Here is a 15,569-nt window from a genome sequence, read left to right as displayed (position 1 = left end):
TGACGAGGTCTTACGGATAGCTAAAATAATAACTTAAAGATTGGCCGATGTTCAGAAGTCGGACCAAGTCAACCCAAGTTATAAGTAAACCCTAGAAAGAGGTCTGGCCAACCCTATTAAAGAGGATTACTTTAACTTAAGAAGAGATCGACCTAACGAAGTCGGTTTCCTATAAAACAAAGTTATAAAAGTAATCCCTGAAAAAGACCTGACAAAGGTCCAAAAAAGAGGATTACAAAAATAACTTAAGAAGAGATTGACCTAACGAAGTCGATTTCCTACAAAACGAAGTTATAAAAGTTTTTCCTGAAAGAGACCTGACAAAGGTCCAAGAAAGAGGACTACATAAATAACTTAAGAAGAGATTGATCTAACGAAGTCGGTTTCCTACAAAACGAAGTTATAAAAGTATTCCCTGAAAGAGACCTGACAAAGGTCCAAGAAAGAGGATTACAAAAATAACTTAAGAAGAGATCAACCTAACAAAGTTGGTTTCCTACAAAATGAAAGTTATAAAAGTAATCCCTGAAAGAGACCTGACAAAGGTCCAAAAAAGAGGATTACAAAAAATAACTTAGAAAGAGATCGACCTAACGAAGTCAGTCTCCCACAAGTTATAAAAGTAATCCCCAAAGGAAACCTTATAAAGTTCCAAGAAAAGGGATTACAGAAATAACTTAGAAGGGGACCGATGCAAAAGAATCGGTTACGGAGTGACAAAAAGGCGTATGAAAGCGAGAAAACCGAGAAACAAGTCGGACCCACATAGACACAAATTCAAAGGATCCAAGCCATAAACAAAATGCACAAAGGAATCCCAAGAAGTCGAGCTGCAAAGTTCCAGCATTCTCAGAAAGCAGAAGAGAAAACAAGTCAAAAACCTTGATATAATCTACAAAGTTATAAAAGCCTCGGCGGCCATCAACACCTATCAAAGATAGCGAGCTACTCTTTGTTTTTCAAAATAAAAAGTTGCTGAAACAAGTAGCTAGAAATCGTCAGCAAAATAAACAAAGTTTTAAAGAGCCCACAAGCCGGGCCAACTACATAAATATCTAGAAAGAGATCAGCAAGCATCAGGAGCCTTCTTGGCAGCATCAGGACAAGGAGAAGAAGGGCGAGTCTGAATAGGCACAGCATCTATAGTTTCATCCTCCCGGTTCAAAACCTGGCAATCCGAATCAGGTGCAACCGGAAGAACAGAAGAGGTTGACACGTTGGCAGAGGACACAGGGGGAGGATCAGCATCATCATCAACTTCGTCATTAGGGACAATCTTGCCATCTCTGACAACGTTGTCCAGGCTGAAAAGGGCGAGATAGGCATTGGGAGCAATGACTCGAACTTGCTCTTTCAAGTTCTCGAAAGCAGCAGTCACGCTGCCAACAAGATGACCTTGAAGCTCAGAATAATATTCTCGGGCATTGTCCAACTCCCCCCTCAGACACATCACCTCCCGATAAGTCGTAACGTAACTCTCCTTATGCATCAGGGCTGTGTCCTCGGCCAACCTCAAAGAAGCTGCCAGTGAAAGGGAACTAGCCTTCTCATTCTCTAGATCCTTCTCCAAATTGGTCACCTTTAATTCAAGTTCCTCCTTCAGCCCCTTCATTCGGTTAAACTCCTGCTTTGCCTCCTCCATAAATGCTTTGGTAGCATGGAGAGGAAGATTCTGAGCAGTCTGGTATATAGCAGCCACCATATGCGCCATCTGTACGTGATTTCGGGCCATAAATTCCAAATGATGGAGGATGGACACATCGTCCATGGAGAGGGTACCATAGGGACCGATTTGCTAATCCACAAATTCAATGGCATTAAAGTCGGGAGCATTAAGGTCGAAAGGCTCAGCTGTTTTTTGTTTTTTATTGGGAGGAGCAACAGAAGGAGCAGTAGAAGTAGGGTGAGGATCCACTAGACGAACTCGGGGAGTAGGGATCACCTTCTTCACCCCAGGGGAACTCGGCACAGACGGCTTCACGTGCACTTGGGAGGATCCTTCCCCAGCCGCCTTGGCCGAGATGTTTTTGGCAGCAGTCGCCTTCTGCGCTCTTTTAAAAGCTTTCATGGATTCATTATTCTTCATCGCCTCTGCAAATAAAACAGAAATTAAGCTACAAGTCGGAAAAGACAGTTACGAGTAATATAGAACAGATAAAAAAGGAAACACAAAATACCCAGCTCAGTTTGAAGAAGAGAGGGATTGGTTAGAAATTTCTTTGTTTCGAGATGGGGAGGTTGACCACAGTGTTCTTCCAAGACAGTCACAAAGGCTCGCTCAGCCTCATCCAACATTTCCCATGTATATCGGGACACCCTCACATCTTTTTGCCATTCCAAGGGAAAAGCAGGCTCGTCATTTTCATCCAGAAAGAAGGGCCGAGCTCCTTCAACAGCTCGGACCTTGAAAAAGTAGTTTTTAAAATCACGGAATGACTCGTCAAACATGGAAAAAACCTTCTTTCCTTGGGTAGAGCGGAAGGAGACCCAAGCTGCCTTCTTTTTTACCACTCCGGGTTTAGTCAAGACAAACAGATAGAAAAAGAGAGATTAGGAAGCAGGGATACCAAAACCATTGCACAACAATTGAAAAATCTTTATGAAACCCCAAGAATTAGGGTGAAGTTGAGAGGGAGCGACATTACAGGACCATAACAGGTCGATCTCAAATTTAGTAAAGGGAAGGGTGATACCCAGCTGACCAAAGAAAAAGTCATAAACATAGAAGAAAGGGCGATCGTCAACAACCCGAGTAGAGAAGCAAACTCTCTCGTCAGAAGAGGGAGGGACAAGTTCATAGTTCTTCTCATCACCAGGATTGCTACAGACACTATGGAACTGCCTAAGCTGCGCGTAAAACTCAGAATCAACCAGAGAGACACACATAAGAACCATCGAGTCCACCCAATTGGCCATGCCCTCAGGGACCTGGGAAGGCATCTCTACAACGTTGTTTCGGGAAGACATGAGGCCAACTACAATCCTACAAAAAGAAAAGAAGAGTGGATTACTTTAAAAAACATCTTGGATGACGGGCAAAACAACTCGACGAACGGACAAACAGAGAAGGAAAACCCCAAGACTCAAGCTAAAAGTCCTGGGGCATCCCTTGGAGGCAGTAACAAAGCAAGGTTTTTTAGGAAATCTTCACAGCTCATGTCCTAACACTCATCAAAAAGAAAATAAAGTCTTCTCGGAGGATACAAAGAAAGTAAAAACGCAAAGATGCCACTCTTCTACAGTTCATTGTCAAAAATGCCAAGCAGAAAAACAGCAAAGACGCAAACTTTCCCGGAATCAAGCAAAAATCATCAGCGAAGGCACAAGCAGAAACGACAACAACATAAAGAAAAAGATCCAAGCAACAAGAAAAAAGATTCACACCATAAACAAAGAAATTCCAGAGCATGCAACAATCGGGCATGATAAAAGTAGAAAGACCCAAACTTCCTCTAAACGAAATGCAAACTTCCCACATATAAGGAAACAGAAGAAAGAAAAAACAAACCTGAAAAAAAGTAAAAGAAAACCTTGAAAGCCGAAAGAACAGAAGCCGCAAAGCCACCCCTCGAAAGCGGAAAACTGTGGAGGAAAAAACCTAGAAGTCACCCCTCTTCCATAGAAAGCAGCGACAGAACAGATGGAAGAAACTACGAAAGAAACAGAAAATGAGAGAGTAAAGGGAGAAGTTACGAAGAAGGAGTGAAGAAGAGAAACCATTTTTTGATTGAGAAATTCAAAATAAAAGACCAAGAGAAAACGGGGCAATTAATGTCAATTAAATGTAGATATTAAAACCCTCTCGCATCCCCAAAAAAGCACTGATATAAAAACGCGCGCTTTTAGAGGAAAACGTTCTACATTCAAAAGCTGCTACAAAGGAATCGACAAAATGCTTGATTTCGGCTTCACCAAAGAAGGACCGAAGTCAAAGACTTGACCTCAAAGAAGTCCGAGCTCAAGCAGGGGCACTGTTCATACCCTGGGTCGAGCTGTCTGACCCGGGATGTTCGACAAACAAAGCGATCGACCTTTTCAGGTCAAGACAACCCGGCCTCTTATCAAAGAGCTCGGCCAAGTCACAACAAAGCCCAAACAAAGGGGCCAAATAGAGGAAGACGTCCCAAATCCAAGGGCAGCCCAAGCCTACAGGGAGAAGGGCGGTTCCCTTGAAGATAAGAGGATCTCACCTAAAGATAAGATAAGATAACTAACTTATCTTATCCACAGAAGGTCACATCTCACCATTATAAATACACTGGAGCACCCAGGTATAATTCATACTCTGATTCTACTCAATACCTGTTTAATTCCCTTGCTAACTTAAGCATCGGAGTCCCTTGTAGGTACCCCCCACCCTCCGAGGATGAAGGATAAGTCGGACACACCAGCTCCGGCCGCTACACACCCGCCGGATAAGTCGGCTCTGACCAGCACAGAAGATCTCATCTGAGACCGACCTACAGTTTCAGGTAACCCTCGGAACAGGGGCCTCATCAATGGTCTACGAGAAGGACCTTTTAGCCACTCAATATCCAGGAAGAACCCAAACATCTCTAAACGAGGTACAAGAACGAGCAGAGAAGTACATCAACATGGAAGAAAACTCTCGGCTAGGAGAGATCTCAAAAACCAATCATTCCTACTCCTCTCGGGATAAGGATAAAGAGTCCAAGAAAAAGGAAGATCAACATGGAGAGAAGCCTAGAAAATACCACAATTACACCCCTTTCGGGTGTCTGTTGTGGATGTCTACCGAGAAATATGCAACACTGAGAAGATCCCATCAACTCGCCCAATCAAAAACAAAAGAGGTCGGACGCGTTGAAGGTCCACCTCACACCAAAGAGGTCGGACGCGTTGAAAGTCCACCTCACACCAAAGAGGTCGGATGAGTTGAAGGTCCACCTCACACCAAAGAAGTCGGACGCGTTGAAGGTCCACCTCACACTAAAGAGGTCGGTGGTCCACCTCACACCAAAGTGGTCAGACAAATTGAAGGTCCACCTCACACCAAAGAGGTCGGACGAGTTGTGATGCATTTGCATACTTGCTATATTAGCTAGTTAGTTTGGTTGGTTTTAGCTTAGTTTCACTCATTTTTCTCTAAATAAACAAGTACTTTTATGAGTTTTGTCTTCATGCATGAGAATATCAAGGAACATGTTGATTGTAGCCAAATTCATGCAAATGATTTAAGGAATACATAAATGAATGAGTATGAATGAATCTCATGAAATTGATTGCATGGAATGGCAATACTTTGAGACAATTTCTAGGGTTAATGATAGGTAATGAAGTAAGAAGACTATGGAGCAAGAACTTGAGCAAGAAATATTGGTGACATAGCAAGTTTGGCGAGGAGAAAGAGACTTGGGCGTTGCCAACGTGCATTATCACTTGAGTGCTTGGCAATAACGCCAAGTAGCCCTGGAAGGTGAATTTGAAGCCTCAAAGCAAGTTGCCAACTTGAATGTACAATGGCGTGTTTGAGGGCAACGCCAACAATCCATGGCAAGCCAAGAAGAGTGGGTTGGCACGTTGCCAACTCCCCAAACTAATAGCGTATTCCATAGTAACGCAGGGAGCAAAAACCTGGAAGGAAGCAGCTCCCTAGCATGTTGCCAACGCCACCACCAAGGGCGTGTTTGGTGACAACGCCAGCAGCAAGAAGGCTTGAGCAGGAAAGGGAGATGCACGTTGCCAATGCCAACGTCTGAAGGCGTGTTCCTTGGCAACGTAGCAAGCAATGTGATGAGCGGATAATTTATACGCTTTTTGGCATTGTTTTTAGTATGTTTTTAGTATGATTTAGTTAGTTTTTAGTATATTTCTATTAGTTTTTAGTTAAAATTCACTTTTCTGGACTTTACTATGAGTTTGTGTGTTTTTCTGTGATTTCAGGTATTTTCTGGCTGAAATTGAGGGTCCTGAGCAAAAATCTGATTCCGAGACCAAAAAGGACTGCAGATGCTGTTGGATTCTGACCTCCCTGCACTCGAAGTTGATTTTCTGGAGCTACAGAAGCCCAATTGGCGCGCTCTTAACGGCATTAGAACGTAGACATCCTGGGCTTTCCAGCAATATATGATAGTCCATACTTTGCCCAAGATTTGATGGCCCAAACCGGCGTAGCAAATCAGCCTCAGAAATTCCAGCGTTTAACGCTGGAACTGGCATGAAACTTGGAGTTAAACGCCCAAACTGGCATGAAAGCTGGCGTTTAACTCCAGAAAAGGTCTCTACACGAAAATGCTTCATTGCTCAACCCAAGCACACACCAAGTGGGCCCGGAAGTGGATTTTTAAGTCATTTACTCATCTCTGTATACCCTAGGCTACTAGTTTACTATTAATAGGATCATTTGACATTGTATCAGTACCTCATGACACTTTACACGTTTTCTTTGTGTACTTTCCACAGCATGAGTCTCTAAACCCCATGGTTGGGGGTGAGGAGCTCTGCTGTGTCTTGATGGATTAATGCAATTACTACTGTTTCTCATTCAATCATGCTTGCTTCCATTCTAAGATAACACTTGTTCTTAACCCGGATGAATGTGATGATCCGTGACAATCATCATCATTCTCAACTATGAACGCGTGCCTGACAACCACCTCCGTTCTACCTTAGATTAAGTAGTTATCTCTTGGATTCTTTAATCAGAATCTTCGTGGTATAAGCTAGAACTGATGGCGGCATTCAAGAGAATCCGGAAGGTCTAAACCTTGTCTGTGGTATTCTGAGTAGGATTCAATGATTGAATGACTGTGACGTGCTTCAAACTCCTAGCAGGTGGGGCATTAGTGACAGACGCAAAAGAATCGCTGGATTCTATTCCGGCCTGACCGAGAACCGACAGATGATTAGCCATGCTGTGACAGAGCATAGGAACATTTTCACTGAGAGGATGGTAGGTAGCCATTGACAACGGTGAAACCCTACATACAGCTTGCCATGGAAGGAGCCTTGCGTGTTTGATGAAGAAGACAGTAGGAAAGCAGAGATTCAGAAGATGGAGCATCTCCAAAACCTCAACCTATTCTCCATTACTGCAAAACAAGTAATCATTTCATGTTCTTTTGTCTTTCACAATCAATCCTGATAATCTCTGATATCCTGACTAAGATTTACAAGATAACCATAGCTTGCTTCAAGCCGACAATCTCCGTGGGATCGACCCTTGCTCACGCAAGGTATTACTTGGACGACCCAGTGCACTTGCTGGTTAGTTGTGCGGAGTTGCAAAAGTGTGATTGCAATTTCGTGCACCAAGTTTTTGGCGCCGTTGCCGGGGATTGTTCGAGTTTGGACAACTGACGGCTTATCTTGTTGCTTAGATTAGGACTGTTTTATTTTTGTTGGTTTAGAGTCTTTTAGTTGAGTCTAGTTCATATTTTAAGTTTGGTGTCAATTGCATGCTTTTGTTTTTCTTTTAATTTTCGAATTTGCATGTTCTTAGTCCCTTTTTGATTCATAAAAATTCTAAGTTTGGTGTCCTCTTTGTGTTTTTCCCTTAAAAATTTTCGAAAATTAGTGTTTGATTTTCTAAAAATTTTAAGTTTGGTGTCTTTTTGTTGTTTTTCTCTTTCCTCTTTTCAAAAATCAAATCTTTTTCATAAAAGTTTTTCAATCATATCTTTTTAATTGCTGTTTTCAAAATCTTTTTGATCAACTAATTGATTCAGTTCTTAATTTGCTTTAATCTTATTTTCTTTCTGATTTTCGAATTTTCATTCTAATTTTCTTTTATTTTAATTTATTTTTTTCGTTCATTCAAAAAAAAATATTTTATCTATTTGCAATCCATATCATTCTCCTTTATCCATTATGGACCTAAGTGGGATTGATCAGTCCAGAAGGACTCTGGGGTCCTATGCTAACCCCATTACGGCTGCATATGGGAGTAGCATCTGTATACCTCCCATTAAAGCAAGCAGCTTTGAGCTAAATCCTCAACTCATTATCATAGTGCAGCAAAATTGCCAGTATTCCGGTCTTCCACAGGAAGAGCCTACTGAGTTTCTGGCACAGTTCTTACAAATTGCTGACACAGTACATGATAAAGAGGTAGATCAGGATGTCTACAGACAATTACTGTTTCCATTTGCTGTAAAAGATCACGTTAAAAGTTGGTTGAATAACCAACCTACAGCAAGCATAAAGATATGGAAACAGTTATCAGACAAATTTCTGAATCACTTTTACCCTCCAAAAAGGATGACACAGCTAAGGCTGGACATCCAAGGCTTTAAACAAGAGGATAATGAATCCCTTTACAATGCCTGGGAGAGGTATAGAGGTATGCTAAGGAAATGTCCCTCTGAGATGTTTTCAGAGTGGGTACAGCTAGATATCTTCTACTATGGGCTTACAGAAAAAGCTCAGATGTCTTTAGACCACTCAGCTGGTGGATCTATACACATGAGGAAGACAATTGAAGAAGCTCAAGAGCTTATAGACACTGTTGCTAGAAACCAATATTTGTACTCTAGCAATGAGTTCTCTCCAAAAGAGGAAGTCATGGCAGTAGTCACTGACCCTAATCCTCAAGAACAGATAATTGAGCTTAATCAACAATTGCTCCTGATGACAGAACAGTTAGCAGACTTTAAAGAAATGCTCCATGAAACTAAAGTTGCTAACAAGAGCATAGAACTGCAGTTGAAGCAAGCAAAACAGCAAATATCCAAACAGATAACAGAGGAATGTCAAGCAGTTCAACTGAGGAGTGGGAAGACACTGAATAACACTGCTCAGAAGAGCAAAAAGCCAAACAAGGAACAATTGACAGAGGACAACCAAACCACTGTGCAAAATCCCTCTGAGGACAGTAAAAGCCCAGAGAGGAATGTTATTGGCGTTCAAACGCCAGAAAGGGAAGGAAAGCTGGCGTTAAACGCCCATTCCTTGCCCAGTTCTGGCGTTCAAACGCCAGAAAAAAGGGAAAAGTTGGCGTTAAACGCCCATTTTCCACCCAATCCTGGCGTTCATACGCCCAAGGATGATCAGACACCTGAAAGTGCTGACAGTAATCCCTCTAACAAGGCTTCTTCAACCACTTCTGTAAGGAATAAACCTGCAGCATCTAAGGTTGAAGAATATAAAGCCAAGATGCCTTATCCTCAAAAACTCCGCCAAGCGGAACAGGATAAGCAATTTGCCCGCTTTGCAGACTATCTAAGGACTCTTGAAATAAAGATTCCGTTTGCAGAGGCACTTGAGCAAATACCTTCTTATGCTAAGTTCATGAAAGAAATCTTAAGTCATAAGAAGGATTGGAGAGAAACTGAAAAAGTGTTTCTCACTGAAGAATGCAGTGCAGTCATATTAAAGAGCTTACCAGAAAAGCTTCAAGATCCAGGAAGCTTTATGATACCATGCACATTAGAAGGTTCTTGCACCAAGACAGCCCTATGTGATCTTGGAGCAAGCATCAATCTAATACCTGCATCCACTATCAGAAAGCTTGGGTTGACTGGAGAAGTCAAACCAACCCGGATATGCCTCCAACTTGCTGATGGATCCATTAAATATCCATCAGGCATAATAGAGGATATGATTGTCAAGGTTGGGCCATTCGCCTTTCCAACTGACTTTGTGGTGCTGGAAATGGAGGAGCACAAGAGTGCAACTCTCATTCTAGGAAGACCTTTCCTAGCAACTGGACGAACTCTCATTGATGTACAAAAAGGGGAAGTATCCTTGAGAGTCAATGAGGATGAGTTCAAGTTAAATGCTGTAAAAGCCATGCAGCATCCAGACACACCAAATGACTGCATGGGCGCTGACATTATTGACTCTCTGGTAGAAGAGATCAATATGACTGAAAGCCTAGAATCAGAGCTTGAGGACATCTTCAAGGATGCTCAACCTGATCAAGAAGAATCAGTGGAAACAAAGGAATTTTCGAAAATTCCTCAGGAGGAGGATAAACCTCCCAAGCCTGAACTCAAACCACTACCACCATCCCTGAAGTATGTATTTCTGGGAGAGGGTGACACTTTTCCAGTGATTATAAGCTCTGCTTTAAATTCACAGGAAGAGGAAGCACTGATTCAAGTGCTAAGGACACACAAGACAGCTCTTGGGTGGTCCATAAGTGACCTTAAAGGCATTAGCCCAGCTAGATGCATGCACAAAATCCTGTTGGAGGATAATGCCAAACCAGTGGTCCAACCACAGAGGAGGTTAAATCCAGCCATGAAAGAGGTGGTGCAGAAAGAGGTCACTAAATTACTAGAGGCTGGGATTATTTATCCTATTTCTGATAGCCCCTGGGTGAGCCCTGTCCAAGTTGTTCCCAAAAAGGGAGGCATGATAGTGGTTCATAATGAAAAAAATGAACTGGTTCCTACAAGGACAGTCACAGGGTGGCGCATGTGTATTGACTACAGAAGGCTCAATACAGCCACCAGAAAGGATCATTTTCCTTTACCATTCATAGACCAAATGCTAGAAAGACTAGCTGGTCATGATTACTACTGCTTTTTGGATGGCTATTCAGGTTACAACCAAATTGCAGTAGATCCTCAGGACCAAGAAAAAACAGCATTTACTTGCCCTTCTGGCGTGTTTGCCTACAGAAGGATGCCTTTTGGTCTGTGTAATGCACCTGCAACCTTTCAAAGGTGCATGCTCTCTATCTTCTCAGATATGGTAGAGAAATTTCTGGAAGTCTTCATGGATGACTTCTCAGTATATGGAGACTCATTCAGCTCCTGTCTTAATCACCTAGCCCTTGTCCTGAAAAGGTGCCAAGAGACTAACCTGGTTTTAAACTGGGAGAAATGTCACTTTATGGTGACTGAAGGGATTGTCCTTGGGCACAAAATTTCAAGCAGGGGAATAGAGGTGGATAAGGCAAAGGTAGAGGTAATTGAAAAATTACTACCACCTGCCAATGTTAAGGCAATCAGAAGCTTTCTGGGGCATGCAGGATTCTACAGAAGGTTTATAAAGGATTTTTCGAAAATTGCAAAACCTCTGAGTAACCTGTTAGCTGCTGACACACCATTTGTGTTTGACACACAGTGTCTGCAAGCATTTGAGACCCTGAAAGCTAAGCTGGTCACAGCACCAGTCATCTCTGCACCAGATTGGACATTGCCATTTGAATTAATGTGTGATGCCAGTGACCATGCCATTGGTGCAGTGTTGGGACAAAGGCATAACAAGCTTCTGCACGTCATTTATTATGCCAGCCGTGTTCTAAATGACGCACAGAAGAATTACACAACCACAGAAAAAGAATTACTTGCAGTGGTCTATGCCATTGACAAGTTTAGATCCTATCTAGTGGGATCCAAAGTAGTTGTGTACACTGACCATGCTGCTCTTAAATACTTACTCACAAAGCAGGATTCAAAACCCAGGCTTATCAGATGGGTGTTGCTTCTGCAAGAGTTTGATATAGAAATAAGAGACAGAAAAGGGACAGAGAACCAAGTAGCTGATCATCTGTCCTGGATAGAACCAGTAGCTGGGGCGTCCCTCCCTTCTACTGAGATCTCTGAGACTTTCCCAGATGAGCAACTCTTTGCCATTCAGGAAGCTCCATGGTTTGCAGATATTGCAAATTATAAAGCTGTGAGGTTCATACCCAAGGAATACAGCAGTGTGCAAAGAAAGAAATTAATTTCAGATGCCAAGTACTACCTCTGGGATGAACCATATCTCTTTAAGAGATGTGCTAACGGAGTGATCCACAGATGTGTACCCAGAGAAGAAGCACAAAGGATCCTATGGCATTGCCATGGATCACAATATGGAGGACATTTTGGAAGTGAGCGAACAGCCACTAAAGTCCTCCAATGTGGCTTCTACTGGCCTACTCTCTATAAAGATTCCCGAGAGTTTGTGCGTAACTGTGACAGTTGCCAAAGAGCTGGTAACTTGCCTCACGGATATGCCATGCCTCAACAAGGGATATTAGAGATAGAGTTGTTTGATGTATGGGCATTGACTTCATGGGGCCATTCCACCATCATACTCAAACACTTATATTCTGGTGGCAGTGGACTATGTATCTAAGTGGGTAGAAGCAATTGCTACACCCACTAATGATACCAAAACTGTGCTGAAATTCCTCCAGAAACACATCTTCAGCAGATTTGGTGTTCCCAGAGTACTAATCAGTGACGGGGGCACTCATTTCTGCAACAGACAGCTATACTCTGCTATGGTTAGATATGGAATTAGCCACAAAGTGGCAACTCCGTATTATCCACAGACAAATGGGCAAGCTGAAGTCTCTAACAGAGAGCTAAAAAGAATCCTGGAACGGACTGTGATAGCCCGAAGAAAGGATTGGGCAAAGAGCTTGGATGATGCTCTGTGGGCATACAGAACAGCATTCAAGACTCCTATAGGAACCTCTCCATACCAACTGGTGTATGGGAAGGCCTGTCATCTGCCCGTGGAACTAGAACATAAAGCCTACTGGGCAACCAGATTCCTAAACATGGATGCTCAGTTAGCTGGTGAAAAAAGATTACTCCAGCTAAATGAGCTAGAGGAGTTTAGACTCAATGCCTTTGAAAATGCAAAAATTTATAAGGAAAAGGCAAAGAAATGGCATGACAAGAAATTGTCAACCAGAGTCTTTGAGCCAGGACAAAAAGTTCTGCTCTTCAACTCTAGGCTCAGACTGTTTCCGGGAAAACTCAAATCCCGGTGGAGGGGTCCGTATGTGATTACAGGAGTGTCACCATATGGATATGTTGAGCTTCAGGATACTGATTCTGACAAAAAGTTCATTGTTAATGGACAGAGAATCAAGCATTATCTTGAAAGCAATTTTGAGCAGGAATGCTCAAAACTGAGACTTGAGTGATTCTCAGTAAAGGTCCAGCTAAAGACAGTAAAGAAGCGCTTGCTAGGAGGCAACCCAGTCATTGGGAAGTTGTATGAATTGTTCTTACAGAGGCAAGTATCAAAAATGAAGGAATTCACAGAGTTTCAGAAGGATTCAGCTCAAAAAGCAGAGAAAAAGAGCTTACTGGCGAAAAAACGCCAGTAAGGGGCATTTTGGGCGTTAAACGCCAGAATGGGTGCCATTCTGGGCGTTTAACGCCAGGAATGGTGCCATTTTGGGCGTTAAACGCCAGAATGGGCACCATTCTGGGCGTTTAACGCCAGGTGTGCAGCATCTTGGGCGTTCAGAAAAACGCCCAGTGATAAAGGATTTCTGGCGTTTAACGCCAGCCAGGGCACCTGGCTGGGCGTTAAACGCCCAAAAGGGGCACCAAATGGGCGTTAAACGCCAGAATGGATGCCATTCTGGGCGTTTAACGCCAGAAAGGTGGGGGGACCACAATTTTGTTTTCAAATCAAATTTTTTCAAACTTTCCTCTTCTCACCCATATTTTTCTACAAAAATACATTTCAATCTCTCATCATTCACTTTCAAATTATCAAAATCATTCTTCAAATCATTCAAATCATTCCCAAATTTTGTTCAAAAAAAAAACTCACCTTTTTCTCAATTTCTTTCCATATCTTCTCAAATCTCTTTTCAAATCTCTTTTTTTTTCGAAAACTCCTCTCCCCACCTTATAAATACACGTTTGGCTCCCTCTTCCCACCACACCATTCGAATTTCCTCTTCCTCTCTCTCTCTTCTCTTCTTTCTTTTCTTTTGCTTGAGGACAAGCAAACCTCTAAGTTTGGTGTGCTTTTCCGTGATCACTAAGCCAAGATTCATCAAGATCATGGCTCCTAAGGGAAAACAAACCAATTTAAAAGGAAAGAAAGAGAATAATCCAAAGAATCTTTGGAATCAAGAGAAGTTCTTAACCAAAGAACATGAAGACCATTATCACAAAATAATGGGTCTGAGGTCAGTGATCCCGGAAGTTAAATTTGATCTGAAAGAAGATGAATATCCGGGGATCCAAGAGCAAATTCGAAACAGAAGATGGGAAGTTCTAACCAATCCTGAAATAAAGGTTGGAAGGAACATGGTTCAGGAATTCTACTCAAATCTGTGGCTAACAGATAAGCAAAGAATGACTGGAACTGCTTACCATACCTACAGAACCATGGTCAGAGGGAAAGTTATGTACTTCCATCTGGACAAAATAAGAGAAATCTTCAAACTACCTCAACTGCAAGATGATCCTGAATCCTTTAATAGGAGGATGGTGAGAGCAGATAAAGGGTTGGATCAAGTTCTAGAGGACATATGCCTCCCTGGAACTAAGTGGATAACCAATTCAAAGGGTGTCCCAAACCAACTCAAGAGGGGAGACCTCAAACCAATTGCAAGAGGTTGGCTAGACTTTATTGGGCATTCCATATTGCCCACTAGCAACCGTTCTGAGGTCACCATCAAGAGAGCAGTGATGATTCATTGCATTATGCTTGGAAAAGAAGTGGAGGTTCATCATGTGATTGCTTGTGAGATCTACACAATTGCAAATAAGAATTCCACTGAAGCCAAATTGGCTTACCCAAGCTTGATCTCCTTGCTCTGTAAAGAGGCTGGGGTGAAGATGGGAGTAGATGAGTTCATACCCATTGAACACCCAATCACCAAGAAGTCAATGGAAGGACAAATGCAAGACAACTCTATCAAGAGGAGGGCGCAGGAATTCCTCCTTGAATTCCCAAGAATTGACTACTGGACCAGCCTAGAAGCATCTATCACCAAGTTGCAAGAGACTATGGAGCAACTGAAGGAAGAACAGCAGAATCAGAACTGCATGCTCTGCAAATTGCTGAAGGAACAAGAGAAGCAGGGGCGTGAAATCCAAGAGTTGAAACGCCAAAAGCTCTCCTTTCAAGTTGAGGGAGCATCCACTTCTCAAAATCAAGGTTGTTGAGTCCTAACTCTGTGAAAACCTCTATCATTAGGAGCCTATGTTTTTGCGTTTTTTTTCTTTTGTTTTGTTTTCTATTTTTATTTTTTAGTCCCATCTTATATCTATTTTTGAGTCTTGTTCTTAATTTATAATTAATAAAATTTAAAATTCATGCCTTAAAGCTATGAATATCCTATGAATCCATCACCTCTCTTAAATGAAAAATGCTTTAATCACAAAAGAACAAGAAGTGCAGGATTTCGAAATTTATCCTTAAAACTAGTTGAATTAGCTTGATGTGGTGACAATACTTTTTGTTTTCTGAATGAATGCTTGAACAGTGCATATGTCTTTTGAATTTGTTGTTTTGAGAATGTTAAAATTGTTGGCTCTTGAAAGAATGAGGAAAAAGAGAACTGTTATTGAGGATCTAAAAAATCATTAGATTGATTCTTGAAGCAAGAAAAAGCAGTGGATACAAAAAAAAAATTTCGAAAAAAAAAGAGAAAAGAAAAAGAAAAAGAGAAAATAGAGTTGTGATCCAAGGCAACAAGAGTGTGCTTAAGAACCCTGGACACCTCTAATTGGGGATTCTAGCAAAGCTGAGTCACAATCTAAAAGGGTTCACCCAATTATGTGTCTGTGGCATGTATGTATCCGGTGGTAATACTAGAAGACAGAGTGCTTTGGGCCACAGCCAAGACTCATACACTAGCTATGTTCAAGAATCATTATGCTTAACTAGGAGAATCAATAACACTATCT

The sequence above is a fragment of the Arachis hypogaea genome, chromosome 6, assembly GCF_003086295.3.
Source record: "Arachis hypogaea cultivar Tifrunner chromosome 6, arahy.Tifrunner.gnm2.J5K5, whole genome shotgun sequence".
In the NCBI taxonomy this organism is placed as follows: domain Eukaryota; kingdom Viridiplantae; phylum Streptophyta; class Magnoliopsida; order Fabales; family Fabaceae; genus Arachis; species Arachis hypogaea.
The sequence above is the reverse complement of the archived record's forward strand: the minus strand, read 5'-3'. Positions refer to the sequence as shown.